The sequence below is a fragment of the Heterodontus francisci genome, chromosome 14 (genome assembly GCF_036365525.1).
Source record: "Heterodontus francisci isolate sHetFra1 chromosome 14, sHetFra1.hap1, whole genome shotgun sequence".
NCBI classification, from domain to species: domain Eukaryota; kingdom Metazoa; phylum Chordata; class Chondrichthyes; order Heterodontiformes; family Heterodontidae; genus Heterodontus; species Heterodontus francisci.
The window spans coordinates 2,169,077-2,191,628 of NC_090384.1; positions in this window are offsets into that span (position 1 = coordinate 2,169,077).

The following is a 22,552-nucleotide window of genomic DNA, read 5'->3' on the forward strand; positions in this document are numbered from 1 at the left end:
TGACTGGTGTCTCTCAGTCCCTTTCTCTCAGGGAGAAATCTGTACACTGACTGGTGTCTCTCAGTCCCTCTTTCTCAGGGAGATATCTGTACACTGACTGGTGTCTCTCAGTCCCTGTCTCTCAGGGAGAAATCTGTACACTGAGTGGTGTCTCACAGTCCTTCTCTCTCAGGGAGATATCTGTACACTGACTGGTGTCTCTCAGTCCCTCTCTCTCAGGGAGATATCTGTACAATGACTGGTGTCTCTCAGTCCCTGTCTCTCAGGGAAATATCTGTACACTGACTGGTGTCTCTCAGTTCCTCTCTCTCAGGGAGATATCTGTACACTGACTGGTGTCTCTCAGTCCCTCTCTCTCAGGGAGATATCTGTACACTGAGTGGTTTCTCACAGTCCCTCTCTCTCAGGGAGATATCTGTACACTGACTGGTGTCTCTCAGTCCCTCTCTCTCAGGGAGATATCTGTACGCTGACTGGTGTCTCTCAGTCCCTCTCTCTCAGGGAGATATCTGTACACTGAGTGGTGTCTCTCAGTCCCTCTCTCTCAGGGAGATATCTGTACACTGACTGGTGTCTCTCAGTCCCTGTCTCTCAGGGAGATATATGTACACTGACTGGTGTCTCTCAGTCCCTCTCTCTCAGGGAGATATCTGTACACTGAGTGGTGTCTCACAGTCCCTCTCTCTCAGGGATATATCTGTACACTGACTGGTTTCTCTCTGTCCCTGTCTCTCAGGGAGATATCTGTACACTGAGTGGTGTCTCACAGCCACTGTCTCTCAGGGAGATATCTGTACACTGACTGGTGTCTCTCAGTCCCTGTCTCTCAGGGAGAAATCTGTACACTGAGTGGTGTCTCTCAGTCCCTCTCTCTCAGGGAAATATCTGTACACTGAGTGGTGTCTCTCAGTCCCTGTCTCTCAGGGAGATATCTGTACACTGAGTGGTGTCTCACAGTCCCTCTCTCTCAGGGAGATATCTGTACACTGAGTGGTGTCTCTCAGTCCCTCTCTCTCAGGGAGATATCTGTACACTGACTGGTGTCTCTCAGTCCCTGTCTCTCAGGGAGATATCTGTACACTGAAAGGTGTCTCACAGTCCCTCTCTATCAGGGAGATATCTGTACACTGACTGGTGTCTCTCAGTCCCTCTCTCTCAGGGAGATATCTGTACGCTGACTGGTGTCTCTCAGTCCCTCTCTCTCAGGGAGATATCTGTACACTGAGTGGTGTCTCTCAGTCCCTCTCTCTCAGGGAGATATCTGTACACTGAGTGGTGTCTCTCAGTCCCTCTCTCTCAGGGAGATATCTGTACACTGACTGGTGTCTCTCAGTCCCTGTCTCTCAGGGAGAAATCTGTACACTGAGTGGTGTCTCTCAGTCCCTCTCTCTCAGGGAGATATCTGCACACTGAGTGGTGTCTCTCAGTCCCTGTCTCTCAGGGAGATATCTGTACACTGAGTGGTGTCTCTCAGTCCCTGTCTCTCAGGGAGATATATGTACACTGACTAGTGTCTCTCAGTCCCTCTCTCTCAGGGAGATATCTGTACACTGAGTGGTGTCTCTCAGTCCCTGTCTCTCAGGGAGATATATGTACACTGACTAGTGTCTCTCAGTCCCTCTCTCTCAGGGAGATATCTGTACACTGACTGGTGTCTCTCAGTCCCTCTCTCTCAGGGAGATATCTGTACACTGAGTGGTGTTTCTTAGTCCCTCTCTCTCAGGGAGATATCTGAACACTGATTGGTGTCTCTCAGTCCCTGTGTCTCAGGGAGATATCTGTACACTGAGTGGTGTTTCTTAGTCCCTCTCTCTCAGGGAGATATCTGTACACTGAGTGGTGTTTCTTAGTCCCTCTCTCTCAGGGAGATATCTGTACACTGATTGGTGTCTCTCAGTCCCTCTCTCTCAGGGAGATGTCTGTACACTGACTGGTGTCTCTCAGTCCCTGTCTCTCAGGGAGAAATCTGTACACTGAGTGGTGTCTCTCAGTCCCTCTCTCTCAGGGAGATATCTGTACACTGACTGGTGTCTCTCAGTCCCTGTCTCTCAGGGAGATATCTGTACACTGAGTGGTGTCTCACAGTCCTTCTCTCTCAGGGAGATATCTGTACACTGACTGGTGTCTCTCAGTCCCTCTCTCTCAGGGAGATATCTGTACAATGACTGGTGTCTCTCAGTCCCTGTCTCTCAGGGAGATATCTGTACACTGACTGGTGTCTCTCAGTTCCTCTCTCTCAGGGAGATATCTGTACACTGACTGGTGTCTCTCAGTCCCTGTCTCTCAGGGAGATATCTGTACACTGAGTGGTTTCTCACAGTCCCTCTCTCTCAGGGAGATATCTGTACACTGACTGGTGTCTCTCAGTCCCTCTCTCTCAGGGAGATATCTGTACGCTGACTGGTGTCTCTCAGTCCCTCTCTCTCAGGGAGATATCTGTACACTGAGTGGTGTCTCTCAGTCCCTCTCTCTCAGGGAGATATCTGTACACTGACTGGTGTCTCTCAGTCCCTGTCTCTCAGGGAGATATATGTACACTGACTGGTGTCTCTCAGTCCCTCTCTCTCAGGGAGATATCTGTACACTGACTGGTGTCTCTCAGTCCCAGTCTCTCAGGGAGATATCTGTACACTGAGTGGTGTCTCACAGTCCCTCTCTCTCAGGGATATATCTGTACACTGACTGGTGTCTCTCAGTCCCTGTCTCTCAGGGAGATATCTGTACACTGAGTGGTGTCTCTCAGTCCCTCTCTCTCAGGGAGATATCTGTACACTGACTGGTGTCTCTCAGTCCCTCTCTCTCAGGGAGATAACTGTACACTGAGTGGTGTCTCACAGTCCCTCTCTCTCAGGGAGATATCTCTACACTGACTGGTGTCTCTCAGTCCCTCTCTCTCAGGGAGATATCTGTACACTGAGTGGTGTCTCACAGCCACTGTCTCTCAGGGAGATATCTGTACACTGACTGGTGTCTCTCAGTCCCTGTCTCTCAGGGAGAAATCTGTACACTGAGTGGTGTCTCTCAGTCCCTCTCTCTCAGGGAGATATCTGTACACTGAGTGGTGTCTCTCAGTCCCTGTCTCTCAGGGAGATATCTGTACACTGAGTGGTGTCTCACAGTCCCTCTCTCTCAGGGAGATATCTGTACACTGAGTGGTGTCTCTCAGTCCCTCTCTCTCAGGGAGATATCTGTACACTGACTGGTGTCTCTCAGTCCCTGTCTCTCAGGGAGATATCTGTACACTGAGTGGTGTCTCACAGTCCCTCTCTATCAGGGAGATATCTGTACACTGACTGGTGTCTCTCAGTCCCTCTCTCTCAGGGAGATATCTGTACGCTGACTGGTGTCTCTCAGTCCCTCTCTCTCAGGGAGATATCTGTACACTGAGTGGTGTCTCTCAGTCCCTCTCTCTCAGGGAGATATCTGTACACTGACTGGTGTCTCTCAGTCCCTCTCTCTCAGGGAGATATCTGTACACTGACTGGTGTCTCTCAGTCCCTGTCTCTCAGGGAGAAATCTGTACACTGAGTGGTGTCTCTCAGTCCCTCTCTCTCAGGGAGATATCTGTACACTGAGTGGTGTCTCTCAGTCCCTGTCTCTCAGGGAGATATCTGTACACTGAGTGGTGTCTCTCAGTCCCTGTCTCTCAGGGAGATATATGTACACTGACTAGTGTCTCTCAGTCCCTCTCTCTCAGGGAGATATCTGAACACTGAGTGGTGTCTCACAGTCCCTCTCTCTCAGGGAGATATCTGTACACTGAGTTGTGTCTCACAGCCCCTGTCTCTCAGGGAGATATCTTTACACTGACTGGTGTCTCTCAGTCCCTTTCTCTCAGGGAGAAATCTGTACACTGACTGGTGTCTCTCAGTCCCTCTTTCTCAGGGAGATATCTGTACACTGACTGGTGTCTCTCAGTCCCTGTCTCTCAGGGAGAAATCTGTACACTGAGTGGTGTCTCACAGTCCTTCTCTCTCAGGGAGATATCTGTACACTGACTGGTGTCTCTCAGTCCCTCTCTCTCAGGGAGATATCTGTACAATGACTGGTGTCTCTCAGTCCCTGTCTCTCAGGGAAATATCTGTACACTGACTGGTGTCTCTCAGTTCCTCTCTCTCAGGGAGATATCTGTACACTGACTGGTGTCTCTCAGTCCCTCTCTCTCAGGGAGATATCTGTACACTGAGTGGTTTCTCACAGTCCCTCTCTCTCAGGGAGATATCTGTACACTGACTGGTGTCTCTCAGTCCCTCTCTCTCAGGGAGATATCTGTACGCTGACTGGTGTCTCTCAGTCCCTCTCTCTCAGGGAGATATCTGTACACTGAGTGGTGTCTCTCAGTCCCTCTCTCTCAGGGAGATATCTGTACACTGACTGGTGTCTCTCAGTCCCTGTCTCTCAGGGAGATATATGTACACTGACTGGTGTCTCTCAGTCCCTCTCTCTCAGGGAGATATCTGTACACTGACTGGTGTCTCTCAGTCCCTGTCTCTCAGGGAGATATCTGTACACTGAGTGGTGTCTCACAGTCCCTCTCTCTCAGGGATATATCTGTACACTGACTGGTGTCTCTCTGTCCCTGTCTCTCAGGGAGATATCTGTACACTGAGTGGTGTCTCACAGCCACTGTCTCTCAGGGAGATATCTGTACACTGACTGGTGTCTCTCAGTCCCTGTCTCTCAGGGAGAAATCTGTACACTGAGTGGTGTCTCTCAGTCCCTCTCTCTCAGGGAAATATCTGTACACTGAGTGGTGTCTCTCAGTCCCTGTCTCTCAGGGAGATATCTGTACACTGAGTGGTGTCTCACAGTCCCTCTCTCTCAGGGAGATATCTGTACACTGAGTGGTGTCTCTCAGTCCCTCTCTCTCAGGGAGATATCTGTACACTGACTGGTGTCTCTCAGTCCCTGTCTCTCAGGGAGATATCTGTACACTGAAAGGTGTCTCACAGTCCCTCTCTATCAGGGAGATATCTGTACAATGACTGGTGTCTCTCAGTCCCTCTCTCTCAGGGAGATATCTGTACGCTGACTGGTGTCTCTCAGTCCCTCTCTCTCAGGGAGATATCTGTACACTGAGTGGTGTCTCTCAGTCCCTCTCTCTCAGGGAGATATCTGTACACTGAGTGGTGTCTCTCAGTCCCTCTCTCTCAGGGAGATATCTGTACACTGACTGGTGTCTCTCAGTCCCTGTCTCTCAGGGAGAAATCTGTACACTGAGTGGTGTCTCTCAGTCCCTCTCTCTCAGGGAGATATCTGTACACTGAGTGGTGTCTCTCAGTCCCTGTCTCTCAGGGAGATATCTGTACACTGAGTGGTGTCTCTCAGTCCCTGTCTCTCAGGGAGATATATGTACACTGACTAGTGTCTCTCAGTCCCTCTCTCTCAGGGAGATATCTGTACACTGAGTGGTGTCTCTCAGTCCCTGTCTCTCAGGGAGATATATGTACACTGACTAGTGTCTCTCAGTCCCTCTCTCTCAGGGAGATATCTGTACACTGACTGGTGTCTCTCAGTCCCTCTCTCTCAGGGAGATATCTGTACACTGAGTGGTGTTTCTTAGTCCCTCTCTCTCAGGGAGATATCTGAACACTGATTGGTGTCTCTCAGTCCCTGTGTCTCAGGGAGATATCTGTACACTGAGTGGTGTTTCTTAGTCCCTCTCTCTCAGGGAGATATCTGTACACTGAGTGGTGTTTCTTAGTCCCTCTCTCTCAGGGAGATATCTGTACACTGATTGGTGTCTCTCAGTCCCTCTCTCTCAGGGAGATGTCTGTACACTGACTGGTGTCTCTCAGTTCCTCTCTCTCAGGGAGATATCTGTACACTGAGTGGTGTCTCTCAGTCCCTGTCTCTCAGGGAGATATCTGTACACTGACTGGTGTCTCTCAGTCCCACTCTCAGGAAGGTATCTGTACACTGATTGGTGTCTCTCAGTCCCTGTCTCTCAGGGAGATATCTGTACACTGACTGGTGTCTCTCAGTTCCTCTCTCTCAGGGAGATATCTGTACACTGAGTGGTGTCTCTCAGTCCCTGTCTCTCAGGGAGATATCTGTACACTGACTGGTGTCTCTCAGTCCCTCTCTCAGGAAGGTATCTGTACACTGATTGGTGTCTCTCAGTCCCTGTCTCTCAGGGAGATATCTGTACACTGACTGGTGTCTCTCAGTCCTTGTCTCTCAGGGAGATATCTGTACGCTGAGTGGTGTCTCTCAGTCCCTCTCTCTCAGGGAGGTATCTGTACAATGAGTGGTGTCTCTCAGTCCCTGTCTCTCAGGGAGATATCTGTGCACTGAGTGGTGTCTCTCAGTCCCTCTCTCAGGGAGATATCGGTACACTGAGTGGTGTCTCTCAGTCCCTGTCTCTCAGGGAGATATATGTACACTGAATGGTGTCTCTCAGTCCCTCTCTCTCAGGGAGGTATCTGTACACTGAGTGGTGTCTCTCAGTCCCTGTCTCTCAGAAAATATATGTACACTGACTGGTGTCTCTCAGTCCCTCTCTCTCAGGGAGATATCTGTACACTGACTGGTGTCTCTCAGTCCCTCTCTCTCAGGGACATATCTGTACAATGAGTTGTGTCTCACAGCCCCTGTCTCTCAGGGAGATATCTGTACACTGACTGGTGTCTCTCAGTCCCTGTCTCTCAGGGAGAAATCTGTACACTGAGTGGTGTCTCTCAGTCCCTCTCTCTCAGGGAGATACCTTTCCACTGACTGGTGTCTCTCAGTCCCTGTCTCTCAGGGAGATATCTGTACACTGAGTGGTGTCTCACAGTCCTTCTCTCTCAGGGAGATAAATGTACACTGACTGGTGTCTCTCAGTCCCTCTCTCTCAGGGAGATATCTGTACAATGACTGGTGTCTCTCAGTCCCTGTCTCTCAGGGAGATATCTGTACACTGACTGGTGTGTCTCAGTTCCTCTCTCTCAGGGAGATATCTGTACACTGACTGGTGTCTCTCAGTCCCTGTCTCTCAGGGAGATATCTGTACACTGAGTGGTTTCTCACAGTCCCTCTCTCTCAGGGAGATATCTGTACACTGACTGGTGTCTCTCAGTCCCTCTCTCTCAGGGAGATATCTGTACGCTGACTGGTGTCTCTCAGTCCCTCTCTCTCAGGGAGATATCTGTACACTGAGTGGTGTCTCTCAGTCCCTCTCTCTCAGGGAGATATCTGTACACTGACTGGTGTCTCTCAGTCCCTGTCTCTCAGGGGGATATATGTACACTGACTGGTGTCTCTCAGTCCCTCTCTCTCAGGGAGATATCTGTACACTGAGTGGTGTCTCTCAGTCCCTGTCTCTCAGGGAGATATATGTACACTGACTAGTGTCTCTCAGTCCCTCTCTCTCAGGGAGCTATCTGTACAATGACTGGTGTCTCTCAGTCCCTCTCTCTCAGGGAGATATCTGAACACTGAGTGGTGTCCCTCAGTCCCTGTGACTCAGGGAGATCTATGTACACTGACTGGTGTCTCTCAGTCCCTCTCTCTCAGGGAGGTATCTGCACACTGAGTGGTGTCTCTCAGTCCCTGTCTCTCAGGGAGATATATGAACACTGATTGGTGTCTCTCAGTCCCTCTCTCTCAGGGAGACATCTGTACACTGACTGGTGTCTCTCAGTCCCTCTCTCTCAGGGAGATATCTGTACACTGAGTGGTGTCTCTCAGTCCCTGTCTCTCAGGGAGATATCTGTACACTGAGTGGTGTCTCTCAGTCCCTCTCTCTCAGGGAGATATCTGAACACTGATTGGTGTCTCTCAGTTCCTCTCTCTCAGGGAGATATCTGTACACTGAGTGATGTCTCTCAGTCCCTGTCTCTCAGGGAGATATCTGTACACTGACTGGTGTCTCTCAGTCCCTCTCTCTCAGGGAGATATCTGTACGCTGACTAGTGTCTCTCAGTCCCTCTCTCTCAGGGAGATATCTGTACACTGACTGGTGTCTCTCAGTCCCTCTCTCTCAGGGAGATATCTGTCCACTGACTGGTATCTCTCAGTCCCTGTCACTCAGGGAGATATATGTACACTGACTGGTGTCTCTCAGTCACTCTCTCAGGAAGGTATCTGTGCACTGATTGGTGTCTCTCAGTCCCTGTCTCTCAGGGAGATATATGTACACTGACTGGTGTCTCTCAGTCCCTGTCTCTCAGGGAGATATATGTACTCTGACTGGTGTCTCTCAGTCCCTCTCTCTCAGGGAGATATCTGTACTCTGACTGGTGTCTCACAGCCCCTGTCTCTCAGGGAGATATCTGTGCACTGAGTGGTGTCTCTCAGTCCCTCTCTCTCAGGGAGATATCTGTACACTGAGTGGTGTCTCTCAGTCCCTCTCTCTCAGGGAGATATCTGTACACTGAATGGTGTCTCTCAGTCCCTCTCTCTCAGGGAGATATCTGTACTCTGACTGGTGTCTCTCAGTCCCTCTCTCTCAGGGAGATATCTGTACTCTGACTGGTGTCTCTCAGTCCCTCTCTCTCAGGGAGATATATGTACACTGAATGGTGTCTCTCAGTCCCTCTCTCTCAGGGAGATATCTGTACTCTGACTGGTGTCTCTCAGTCCCTCTCTCTCAGTGAGATATCTGTACACTGAGTGGTGTCTCTCAGTCCCTCTCGCTCAGGGAGATATCTGTACACTGAGTGGTGTCTCTCAGTACCTCTCTCTCAGGGAGATATCTGTACACTGAGTGGTGTCTCTCAGTCCCTCTCTCTCAGGGAGATATCTGTACACTGAGTGGTGTCTCTCAGTCCCTCTCTCTCAGGGAGATATCTGTACACTGAGTGGTGTCTCTCAGTACCTCTCTCTCAGGGAGATATCTGTACACTGAGTGGTGTCTCTCAGTCCCTCTCTCTCAGGGAGATATCTGTACACTGAGTGGTGTCTCTCAGTCCCTCTCTCTCAGGGAGATATCTGTACACTGAGTGGTGTCTCTCAGTCCCTCTCTCTCAGGGAGATATCTGTACACTGAGTGGTGTCTCTCAGTACCTCTCTCTCAGGGAGATATCTGTACACTGACTGGTGTCTCTCAGTCCCTCTCTCTCAGGGAGATATATGTACACTGAGTGGTGTCTCTCAGTCCCTCTCTCTCAGGGAGATATCTGTACTCTAACTGGTGTCTCTCAGTCCCTCTCTCTCAGGGAGATATCTGTGCACTGAGTGGTGTCTCTCAGTCCCTGTCTCTCAGGGAGATATATGTACACTGAATGGTGTCTCTCAGTCCCTCTCTCTCAGGGAGATATCTGTACACTGACTGGTGTCTCTCAGTCCCTCTCTCTCAGGGAGATATCTGTACACTGAGTGGTGTCTCTCAGTCCCTGTCTCTCAGGGAGATATCTGTACACTGAGTGGTGTCTCTCAGTCCCTGTCTCTCAGTGAGATATATGTACACTGAGTGGTGTCTCTCAGTCCCTCTCTCTCAGGGAGATATCTGTACACTGAGTGGTGTCTCTCAGTCCCTGTCTCTCAGGGAGATATCTGTACACTGACTGGTGTCTCTCAGTCCCTCTCTCTCAGGGAGGTATCTGTACACTGAGTGGTGTCTCTCAGTCCCTGTCTCTCAGGGAGATATATGTACACTGACTGGTGTCTCTCAGTCCCTCTCTCTCAGGGAGATATCTGTACACTGACTGGTGTCTCTCAGTCCCTCTCTCTCAGGGAGATATCTGTACACTGAGTTGTGTCACATAGCCCCTGTCTCTCAGGGAGATATCTGTACACTGACTGGTGTCTCTCAGTCCCTGTCTCTCAGGGAGAAATCTGTACACTGACTGGTGTCTCTCAGTCCCTCTCTCTCAGGGAGATATCTGTACACTGACTGGTGTCTCTCAGTCCCTGTCTCTCAGGGAGATATCTGTACACTGAGTGGTGTCTCACAGTCCTTCTCTCTCAGGGAGATAAATGTACACTGACAGGTGTCTCTCAGTCCCTCTCTCTCAGGGAGATATCTGTACAATGACTGGTGTCTCTCAGTCCCTCTCTCTCAGGGAGATATCTGTACACTGACTGGTGTCTCTCAGTCCCTCTCTCTCAGGGAGATATCTGTACACTGAGTTGTGTCTCACAGCCCCTGTCTCTCAGGGAGATATCTGTACACTGACTGGTGTCTCTCAGTCCCTGTCTCTCAGGGAGAAATCTGTACACTGAGTGGTGTCTCTCAGTCCCTCTCTCTCAGGGAGATATCTGTACACTGACTGGTGTCTCTCAGTCCCTGTCTCTCAGGGAGATATCTGTACACTGAGTGGTGTCTCACAGTCCTTCTCTCTCAGGGAGATAAATGTACACTGACTGGTGTCTCTCAGTCCCTCTCTCTCAGGGAGATATCTGTACAATGACTGGTGTCTCTCAGTCCCTGTCTCTCAGGGAGATATCTGTACACTGACTGGTGTCTCTCAGTTCCTCTCTCTCAGGGAGATATCTGTACACTGACTGGTGTCTCTCAGTCCCTGTCTCTCAGGGAGATATCTGTACACTGAGTGGTTTCTCACAGTCCCTCTCTCTCAGGGAGATATCTGTACACTGACTGGTGTCTCTCAGTCCCTCTCTCTCAGGGAGATATCTGTACGCTGACTGATGTCTCTCAGTCCCTCTCTCTCAGGGAGATATCTGTACACTGACTGGTGTCTCTCAGTCCCTCTCTCTCAGGGAGATATCTGTACACTGACTGGTGTCTCTCAGTCCCTCTCTCTCAGGGAGATATATGTACACTGACTGGTGTCTCTCAGTCCCTCTCTCTCAGGGAGATATCTGTACACTGAGTGGTGTCTCACAGCCACTGTCTCTCAGGGAGATATCTGTACACTGACTGGTGTCTCTCAGTCCCTGTCTCTCAGGGAGAAATCTGTACACTGAGTGGTGTCTCTCAGTCCCTCTCTCTCAGGGAGATATCTGTACACTGAGTGGTGTCTCTCAGTCCCTGTCTCTCAGGGAGATATCTGTACACTGAGTGGTGTCTCACAGTCCCTCTCTCTCAGGGAGATATCTGTACACTGAGTGGTGTCTCTCAGTCCCTCTCTCTCAGGGAGATATCTGTACACTGACTGGTGTCTCTCAGTCCCTGTCTCTCAGGGAGATATCTGTACACTGAGTGGTGTCTCACAGTCCCTCTCTCTCAGGGAGATATCTGTACACTGACTGGTGTCTCTCAGTCCCTCTCTCTCAGGAAGATATCTGTACACTGAGTGGTGTCTCTCAGTCCCTCTCTCTCAGGGAGATATCTGTACACTGACTGGTGTCTCTCAGTCCCTCTCTCTCAGGGAGATATCTGTACACTGACTGGTGTCTCTCAGTCCCTGTCTCTCAGGGAGAAATCTGTACACTGAGTGGTGTCTCACAGTCCCTCTCTCTCAGGGAGATATCTGTACACTGACTGGTGTCTCTCAGTCCCTGTCTCTCAGGGAGATATCTGTACACTGAGTGGTGTCTCTCAGTCCCTCTCTCTCAGGGAGATATCTGTACACTGAGTGGTGTCTCTCAGTCCCTCTCTCTCAGGGAGATAACTGTACACTGACTGGTGTCTCTCAGTTCCTCTCTCTCAGGGAGAAATCTGTACACTGAGTGGTGTCTCTCAGTCCCTCTCTCTCAGGGAGATATCTGTACACTGACTGGTGTCTCTCAGTCCCTCTCTCTCAGGGAGATATCTGTACACTGACTGGTGTCTCTCAGTCCCTGTCACTCAGGGAGATATATGTACACTGACTGGTGTCTCTCAGTCCCTCTCTCAGGAAGGTATCTGTACACTGAGTGGTGTCTCTCAGTCCCTCTCTCTCAGAGAGATATCTGTACACTGATTGGTGTCTCTCAGTCCCTGTCTCTCAGGGAGATATATGTACACTGATTGGTGTCTCTCAGTCCCTCTCTCTCAGGGAGATATCTGTACACTGACTGGTGTCTCTCAGTCCCTCTCTCTCAGGGAGATATCTGTACACTGAGTGGTGTCTCTCAGTCCCTGTCTCTCAGGGAGATATCTGTACACTGAGTGGTGTCTCTCAGTCCCTCTCTGTCAGGGAGATATCTGAACACTGATTGGTGTCTCTCAGTTCCTCTCTGTCAGGGAGATATCTGTACACTGAGTGATGTCTCTCAGTCCCTGTCTCTCAGGGAGATATCTGTACACTGACTGGTGTCTCTCAGTCCCTCTCTCTCAGGGAGATATCTGTACGCTGACTAGTGTCTCTCAGTCCCTCTCTCTCAGGGAGATATCTGTACACTGACTGGTGTCTCTCAGTCCCTCTCTCTCAGGGAGATATCTGTACACTGACTGGTGTCTCTCAGTCCCTGTCACTCAGGGAGATATATGTACACTGACTGGTGTCTCTCAGTCACTCTCTCAGGAAGGTGTCAGTGCACTGATTGGTGTCTCTCAGTCCCTGTCTCTCAGGGAGATATATGTACACTGACTGGTGTCTCTCAGTCCCTGTCTCTCAGGGAGATATATGTACTCTGACTGGTGTCTCTCAGTCCCTCTCTCTCAGGGAGATATCTGTACTCTGACTGGTGTCTCACAGCCCCTGTCTCTCAGGGAGATATCTGTGCACTGAGTGGTGTCTCTCAGTCCCTCTCTCTCAGGGAGATATCTGTACACTGAGTGGTGTCTCTCAGTCCCTCTCTCTCAGGGAGATATCTGTACACTGAATGGTGTCTCTCAGTCCCTCTCTCTCAGGGAGATATCTGTACTCTGACTGGTGTCTCTCAGTCCCTGTCTCTCAGGGAGATATCTGTACACTGAGTGGTGTCTCACAGTCCCTCTCTCTCAGGGAGATATCTGTACACTGAGTGGTGTCTGTCAGTCCCTGTCTCTCAGGGAGATATCTGTACACTGACTGGTGTCTCTCAGTCCCTGTCTCTCAGGGAGAAATCTGTACACTGAGTGGTGTCTCTCAGTCCCTCTCTCTCAGGGAGATATCTGTACACTGAGTGGTGTCTCTCAGTCCCTGTCTCTCAGGGAGATATCTGTACACTGAGTGGTGTCTCACAGTCCCTCTCTCTCAGGGAGATATCTGTACACTGACTGGTGTTTCTCAGTCCCTGTCTCTCAGGGAGATATCTGTACACTGAGTGGTGTCTCACAGTCCCTCTCTCTCAGGGAGATATCTGTACACTGACTGGTGTCTCTCAGTCCCTGTCTCTCAGGGAGATATCTGTACACTGAGTGGTGTCTCACAGTCCCTCTCTCTCAGGGAGATATCTGTACACTGACTGGTGTCTCTCAGTCCCTCTCTCTCAGGAAGATATCTGTACACTGAGTGGTGTCTCACAGTCCCTCTCTCTCAGGGAGATATCTGTACACTGACTGGTGTCTCTCAGTCCCTCTCTCTCAGGGAGATATCTGTACACTGACTGGTGTCTGTCAGTCCCTGTCTCTCAGGGAGAAATCTGTACACTGAGTGGTGTCTCACAGTCCCTCTCTCTCAGGGAGATATCTGTACACTGACTGGTGTCTCTCAGTCCCTGTCTCTCAGGGAGATATCTGTACACTGAGTGGTGTCTCTCAGTCACTCTCTCTCAGGGAGATATCTGTACACTGAGTGGTGTCTCTCAGTCCCTCTCTCTCAGGGAGATAACTGTACACTGACTGGTGTCTCTCAGTTCCTCTCTCTCAGGGAGAAATCTGTACACTGAGTGGTGTCTCTCAGTCCCTCTCTCTCAGGGAGATATCTGTACACTGACTGGTGTCTGTCAGTCCCTGTCTCTCAGGGAGATATCTGTACACTGACTGGTGTCTCTCAGTCCCTGTCTCTCAGGGAGATATCTGTACACTGAGTGGTGTCTCACAGTCCCTCTCTCTCAGGGAGATATCTGTACACTGACTGGTGTCTCTCAGTCCCTCTCTCTCAGGAAGATATCTGTACACTGAGTGGTGTCTCACAGTCCCTCTCTCTCAGGGAGATATCTGTACACTGACTGGTGTCTCTCAGTCCCTCTCTCTCAGGGAGATATCTGTACACTGACTGGTGTCTGTCAGTCCCTGTCTCTCAGGGAGAAATCTGTACACTGAGTGGTGTCTCACAGTCCCTCTCTCTCAGGGAGATATCTGTACACTGACTGGTGTCTCTCAGTCCCTGTCTCTCAGGGAGATATCTGTACACTGAGTGGTGTCTCTCAGTCACTCTCTCTCAGGGAGATATCTGTACACTGAGTGGTGTCTCTCAGTCCCTCTCTCTCAGGGAGATAACTGTACACTGACTGGTGTCTCTCAGTTCCTCTCTCTCAGGGAGAAATCTGTACACTGAGTGGTGTCTCTCAGTCCCTCTCTCTCAGGGAGATATCTGTACACTGACTGGTGTCTCTCAGTCCCTCTCTCTCAGGGAGATATCTGTACACTGACTGGTGTCTCTCAGTCCCTGTCACTCAGGGAGATATATGTACACTGACTGGTGTCTCTCAGTCCCTCTCTCAGGAAGGTATCTGTACACTGAGTGGTGTCTCTCAGTCCCTCTCTCTCAGAGAGATATCTGTACACTGATTGGTGTCTCTCAGTCCCTGTCTCTCAGGGAGATATATGTACACTGATTGGTGTCTCTCAGTCCCTCTCTCTCAGGGAGATATCTGTACACTGACTGGTGTCTCTCAGTCCCTCTCTCTCAGGGAGATATCTGTACACTGAGTGTTGTCTCTCAGTCCCTGTCTCTCAGGGAGATATCTGTACACTGAGTGGTGTCTCTCAGTCCCTCTCTCTCAGGGAGTATTTCTGAACACTGATTGGTGTCTCTCAGTTCCTCTCTCTCAGGGAGATATCTGTACACTGAGTGATGTCTCTCAGTCCCTGTCTCTCAGGGAGATATCTGTACACTGACTGGTGTCTCTCAGTCCCTCTCTCTCAGGGAGATATCTGTACGCTGACTAGTGTCTCTCAGTCCCTCTCTCTCAGGGAGATATCTGTACACTGACTGGTGTCTCTCAGTCCCTCTCTCTCAGGGAGATATCTGTACACTGACTGGGGTCTCTCAGTCCCTGTCACTCAGGGAGATATATGTACACTGACTGGTGTCTTTCAGTCACTCTCTCAGGAAGGTATCTGTGCACTGATTGGTGTCTCTCAGTCCCTGTCTCTCAGGGAGATATATGTACACTGACTGGTGTCTCTCAGTCCCTGTCTCTCAGGGAGATATATGTACTCTGACTGGTGTCTCTCAGTCCCTCTCTCTCAGGGAGATATCTGTACTCTGACTGGTGTCTCACAGCCCCTGTCTCTCAGGGAGATATCTGTGCACTGAGTGGTGTCCCTCAGTCCCTCTCTCTCAGGGAGGTATCTGTACACTGAGTGGTGTCTCTCAGTCCCTCTCTCTCAGGGAGATATATGTACACTGACTGGTGTCTCTCAGTCCCTCTCTCTCAGGGAGATATCAGTACACTGAGTGGTGTCTCTCAGTCCCTCTCTCTCAGGGAGATATCTGTACACTGAGTGGTGTCTCTCAGTCCCTGACTCTCAGGGAGATATCTGTACACTGAGTGGTGTCTCTCAGTCCCTGTCTCTCAGGGAGATATCTGTACACTGAGTGGTGTCTCTCAGTACCTCTCTCTCACGGAGATATCTGTACACTGACTGGTGTCTCTCAGACCCTGTCTCTCAGGGAGATATCTGTTCACTGACTGGTGTCTCTCACTCCCTCTCTCTCAGGGAGATATCTGTACACTGACTGGTGTCTCTCAGTCCCTGTCTCTCATAGAGATATCTGTACACTGAGTGGTGTCTCTCAGTCCCTCTCTCTCAGTGAGATATATGTACACTGACTGGTGTCTCTCAGTCCCTCTCTCTCAGGGAGGTATCTGTACACTGACTGGTGTCTCTCAGTCCCTGCCTCTCAGGGAGATATCTGGACACTGACTGGTTTCTCTCAGTCCCTCTCTCTCAGGGAGATATCTGAACACTGAGTGGTGTCTCTCAGTCCCTGTGTCTCAGGGAGATCTATGTACACTGACTGGTGTCTCTCAGTCCCTCTCTCTCAGGGAGGTATCTGCACACTGAGTGGTGTCTCTCAGTCCCTGTCTCTCAGGGAGATATATGTACACTGATTGGTGTCTCTCAGTCCCTCTCTCTCAGGGAGATATCTGTACACTGACTGGTGTCTCTCAGTCCCTCTCTCTCAGGGAGATATCTGTACACTGACTGGTGTCTCTCAGTCCCTGTGTCTCAGGGAGATATATGTACACTGACTGGTGTCTCTCAGTCCCTCTCTCTCAGGGAGATATCTGTACACTGACTGGTGTCTCTCAGTTCCTCTCTCTCAGGGAGATATCTGTACACTGAGTGGTGTCTCTCAGTCCATGTCTCTCAGGGAGATATCTGTACACTGACTGGTGTCTCTCAGTCCCTCTCTCTCAGGGAGATATCTGTACGCTGACTAGTGTCTCTCAGTCCCTCTCTCTCAGGGAGATATCTGTACACTGAGTGGTGTCTCTCAGTCCCTCTCTCTCAGGGAGATATCTGTACACTGAGTGGTGTCTCTCAGTCCCTGTCTCTCAGGGAGATATATGTACACTGACTGGTGTCTCTCAGTCCTTGTCTCTCAGGGAGATATCTGTACGCTGAGTGGTGTCTCTCAGTCCCTCTCTCTCAGGGAGATATCTGTACACTGAGTGGTGTCTCTAAGTTCCTGTCTCTCAGGGAGATATCTGTAGACTGAATGGTGTCTCTCAGTCCCTCTCTCTCAGGGAGATATCTGTACTCTGACTGGTGTCTCTCAGTCCCTGTCTCTCAGGGAGATATCTGTGCACTGAGTGGTGTGTCTCAGTCCCTCTCTCTCAGGGAGATATCTGTACACTGAGTGGTGTCTCTCAGTCCCTGTCTCTCAGGGAGATATATGTACACTGACTGGTGTCTCTCAGTCCCTCTCTCTGAGGGAGATATCTGTACACTGACTGGTGTCTCTCAGTCCCTCTCTCTCAGGGAGATATCTGTACACTGAGTTGTGTCTCACAGCCCCTGTCTCTCAGGGAGATATCTGTACACTGACTGGTGTCTCTCAGTCCCTGTCTCTCAGGGAGAAATCTTTACACTGAGTGGTGTCTCTCAGTCCCTCTCTCTCAGGGAGATATCTGTACACTGACTGGTGTCTCTCAGTCCCTGTCTCTCAGTGAGATATCTGTACACTGAGTGGTGTCTCACAGTCCTTCTCTCTCAGGGAGATATCTGTACTCTGACTGGTGTCTCTCAGTCCCTCTCTCTCAGGGAGATATCTGTACAATGACTGGTGTCTCTCAGTCCCTGTCTCTCAGGGAGATATCTGTACACTGACTGGTGTCTCTCAGTTCCTCTCTCTCAGGGAGATATCTGTACACTGACTGGTGTCTCTCAGTCCCTGTCTCTCAGGGAGATATCTGTACACTGAGTGGTTTCTCACAGTCCCTCTCTCTCAGGGAGATATCTGTACACAGACTGGTGTTTCTCAGTCCCTCTCTCTCAGGGAGATATCTGTACGCTGACTGGTGTCTCTCAGTCCCTCTCTCTCAGGGAGATATCTGTACACTGAGTGGTGTCTCTCAGTCCCTCTCTCTCAGGGAGATATCTGTACACTGACTGGTGTCTCTCAGTCCCTGTCTCTCAGGGAGATGTATGTACACTGACTGGTGTCTCTCAGTCCCTCTCTCTCAGGGAGATATCTGTACACTGACTGGTGTCTCTCAGTCCCTGTCTCTCAGTGAGATATCTGTACACTGAGTGGTGTCTCACAGTCCCTCTCTCTCAGGGATATATCTGTACACTGACTGGTGTCTCTCAGTCCCTGTCTCTCAGGGAGATATCTGTACACTGAGTGGTGTCTCACAGTCCCTCTCTCTCAGGGATATATCTGTACACTGACTGGTGTCTCTCAGTCCCTGTCTCTCAGGGAGATATCTGTACACTGAGTGGTGTCTCTCAGTCCCTCTCTCTCAGGGAGGTATCTGTACACTGAGTGGTGTCTCTCAGTCCCTCTCTCTCAGGGAGATATATGTACACTGACTGGTGTCTCTCAGTCCCTCTCTCTCAGGGAGATATCTGTACACTGAGTGGTGTCTCTCAGTCCCTCTCTCTCAGGGAGATATATGTACACTGAGTGGTGTCTCTCAGTCCCTGTCTCTCAGGGAGATATCTGTACACTGAGTGGTGTCTCTCAGTCCCTCTCTCTCAGGGAGATATCTGTACACTGAGTGGTGTCTCTCAGTACCTCTCTCTCACGGAGATATCTGTACACTGAGTGGTGTCTCTCAGTCCCTCTCTCTCAGGGAGATATCTGTACACTGAGTGGTGTCTCTCAGTCCCTGTCTCTCAGGGAGATATCTGTACACTGAGTGGTGTCTCTCAGTCCCTCTCTCTCAGGGAGATATCTGTACACTGAGTGGTGTCTCTCAGTACCTCTCTCTCACGGAGATATCTGTACACTGACTGGTGTCTCTCAGTCCCTGTCTCTCAGGGAGATATCTGTACACTGACTGGTGTCTCTCACTCCCTCTCTCTCAGGAAGATATCTGTACAATGACTGGTGTCTCTCAGTCCCTCTCTCTCATAGAGATATCTGTACACTGAGTGGTGTCTCTCACTCCCTCTCTCTCAGGGAGATATCTGTACACTGAGTGGTGTCTCTCAGTCCCTGTCTCTCAGGGAGATATATGTACACTGAATGGTGTCTCTCAGTCCCTCTCTCTCAGGGAGGTATCTGTAAACTGAGTGGTGTCTCTCAGTCCCTGTCTCTCAGGGAGATATATGTACACTGACTGGTGTCTCTCAGTCCCTCTCTCTCAGGGAGATATCTGTACACTGACTGGTGTCTCTCAGTCCCTCTCTCTCAGGGAGACATCTGTACACTGACTGGTGTCTCTCAGTCCCTGTCTCTCAGGGAGAAATCTGTACACTGAGTGGTGTCTCTCAGTCCCTCTCTCTCAGGGAGATATCTGTACACTGACTGGTGTCTCTCAGTCCCTGTCTCTCAGGGAGATATCTGTACACTGAGTGGTGTCTCACAGTCCTTCTCTCTCAGGGAGATATCTGTACACTGACTGGTGTCTCTCAGTCCCTCTCTCTCAGGGAGATATCTGTACAATGACTGGTGTCTCTCAGTCCCTGTCTCTCAGGGAGATATCTGTACACTGACTGGTGTCTCTCAGTTCCTCTCTCTCAGGGAGATATCTGTACACTGACTGGTGTCTCTCAGTCCCTGTCTCTCAGGGAGATATCTGTACACTGAGTGGTTTCTCACAGTCCCTCTCTCTCAGGGAGATATCTGTACACTGACTGGTGTCTCTCAGTCCCTCTCTCTCAGGGAGATATCTGTACGCTGACTGGTGTCTCTCAGTCCCTCTCTCTCAGGGAGATATCTGTACACTGAGTGGTGTCTCTCAGTCCCTCTCTCTCAGGGAGATATCTGTACACTGACTGGTGTCTCTCAGTCCCTGTCTCTCAGGGAGATATATGTACACTGACTGGTGTCTCTCAGTCCCTCTCTCTCAGGGAGATATCTGTACACTGACTGGTGTCTCTCAGTCCCAGTCTCTCAGGGAGATATCTGTACACTGAGTGGTGTCTCACAGTCCCTCTCTCTCAGGGATATATCTGTACACTGACTGGTGTCTCTCAGTCCCTGTCTCTCAGGGAGATATCTGTACACTGAGTGGTGTCTCTCAGTCCCTCTCTCTCAGGGAGATATCTGTACACTGACTGGTGTCTCTCAGTCCCTCTCTCTCAGGGAGATAACTGTACACTGAGTGGTGTCTCACAGTCCCTCTCTCTCAGGGAGATATCTCTACACTGACTGGTGTCTCTCAGTCCCTCTCTCTCAGGGAGATATCTGTACACTGAGTGGTGTCTCACAGCCAATGTCTCTCAGGGAGATATCTGTACACTGACTGGTGTCTCTCAGTCCCTGTCTCTCAGGGAGAAATCTGTACACTGAGTGGTGTCTCTCAGTCCCTCTCTCTCAGGGAGATATCTGTACACTGACTGGTGTCTCTCAGTCCCTGTCTCTCAGGGAGATATCTGTACACTGAGTGGTGTCTCACAGTCCCTCTCTCTCAGGGAGATATCTGTACACTGAGTGGTGTCTCTCAGTCCCTCTCTCTCAGGGAGATATCTGTACACTGACTGGTGTCTCTCAGTCCCTGTCTCTCAGGGAGATATCTGTACACTGAGTGGTGTCTCACAGTCCCTCTCTATCAGGGAGATATCTGTACACTGACTGGTGTCTCTCAGTCCCTCTCTCTCAGGGAGATATCTGTACGCTGACTGGTGTCTCTCAGTCCCTCTCTCTCAGGGAGATATCTGTACACTGAGTGGTGTCTCTCAGTCCCTCTCTCTCAGGGAGATATCTGTACACTGACTGGTGTCTCTCAGTCCCTCTCTCTCAGGGAGATATCTGTACACTGACTGGTGTCTCTCAGTCCCTGTCTCTCAGGGAGAAATCTGTACACTGAGTGGTGTCTCTCAGTCCCTCTCTCTCAGGGAGATATCTGTACACTGAGTGGTGTCTCTCAGTCCCTGTCTCTCAGGGAGATATCTGTACACTGAGTGGTGTCTCTCAGTCCCTGTCTCTCAGGGAGATATATGTACACTGACTAGTGTCTCTCAGTCCCTCTCTCTCAGGGAGATATCTGAACACTGAGTGGTGTCTCACAGTCCCTCTCTCTCAGGGAGATATCTGTACACTGAGTTGTGTCTCACAGCCCCTGTCTCTCAGGGAGATATCTTTACACTGACTGGTGTCTCTCAGTCCCTTTCTCTCAGGGAGAAATCTGTACACTGAGTGGTGTCTCTCAGTCCCTCTTTCTCAGGGAGATATCTGTACACTGACTGGTGTCTCTCAGTCCCTGTCTCTCAGGGAGAAATCTGTACACTGAGTGGTGTCTCACAGTCCTTCTCTCTCAGGGAGATATCTGTACACTGACTGGTTTCTCTCAGTCCCTCTCTCTCAGGGAGATATCTGTACAATGACTGGTGTCTCTCAGTCCCTGTCTCTCAGGGAAATATCTGTACACTGACTGGTGTCTCTCAGTTCCTCTCTCTCAGGGAGATATCTGTACACTGACTGGTGTCTCTCAGTCCCTCTCTCTCAGGGAGATATCTGTACACTGAGTGGTTTCTCACAGTCCCTCTCTCTCAGGGAGATATCTGTACACTGACTGGTGTCTCTCAGTCCCTCTCTCTCAGGGAGATATCTGTACGCTGACTGGTGTCTCTCAGTCCCTCTCTCTCAGGGAGATATCTGTACACTGAGTGGTGTCTCTCAGTCCCTCTCTCTCAGGGAGATATCTGTACACTGACTGGTGTCTCTCAGTCCCTGTCTCTCAGGGAGATATATGTACACTGACTGGTGTCTCTCAGTCCCTCTCTCTCAGGGAGATATCTGTACACTGACTGGTGTCTCTCAGTCCCTGTCTCTCAGGGAGATATCTGTACACTGAGTGGTGTCTCACAGTCCCTCTCTCTCAGGGATATATCTGTACACTGACTGGTGTCTCTCAGTCCCTGTCTCTCAGGGAGATATCTGTACACTGAGTGGTGTCTCACAGCCACTGTCTCTCAGGGAGATATCTGTACACTGACTGGTGTCTCTCAGTCCCTGTCTCTCAGGGAGAAATCTGTACACTGAGTGGTGTCTCTCAGTCCCTCTCTCTCAGGGAGATATCTGTACACTGAGTGGTGTCTCTCAGTCCCTGTCTCTCAGGGAGATATCTGTACACTGAGTGGTGTCTCACAGTCCCTCTCTCTCAGGGAGATATCTGTACACTGAGTGGTGTCTCTCAGTCCCTCTCTCTCAGGGAGATATCTGTACACTGACTGGTGTCTCTCAGTCCCTGTCTCTCAGGGAGATATCTGTACACTGAGTGGTGTCTCACAGTCCCTCTCTATCAGGGAGATATCTGTACACTGACTGGTGTCTCTCAGTCCCTCTCTCTCAGGGAGATATCTGTACGCTGACTGGTGTCTCTCAGTCCCTCTCTCTCAGGGAGATATCTGTACAATGAGTGGTGTCTCTCAGTCCCTCTCTCTCAGGGAGATATCTGTACACTGAGTGGTGTCTCTCAGTCCCTCTCTCTCAGGGAGATATCTGTACACTGACTGGTGTCTCTCAGTCCCTGTCTCTCAGGGAGAAATCTGTACACTGAGTGGTGTCTCTCAGTCCCTCTCTCTCAGGGAGATATCTGTACACTGAGTGGTGTCTCTCAGTCCCTGTCTCTCAGGGAGATATCTGTACACTGAGTGGTGTCTCTCAGTCCCTGTCTCTCAGGGAGATATATGTACACTGACTAGTGTCTCTCAGTCCCTCTCTCTCAGGGAGATATCTGTACACTGAGTGGTGTCTCTCAGTCCCTGTCTCTCAGGGAGATATATGTACACTGACTAGTGTCTCTCAGTCCCTCTCTCTCAGGGAGATATCTGTACACTGACTGGTGTCTCTCAGTCCCTCTCTCTCAGGGAGATATCTGTACACTGAGTGGTGTTTCTTAGTCCCTCTCTCTCAGGGAGATATCTGAACACTGATTGGTGTCTCTCAGTCCCTGTGTCTCAGGGAGATATCTGTACACTGAGTGGTGTTTCTTAGTCCCTCTCTCTCAGGGAGATATCTGTACACTGAGTGGT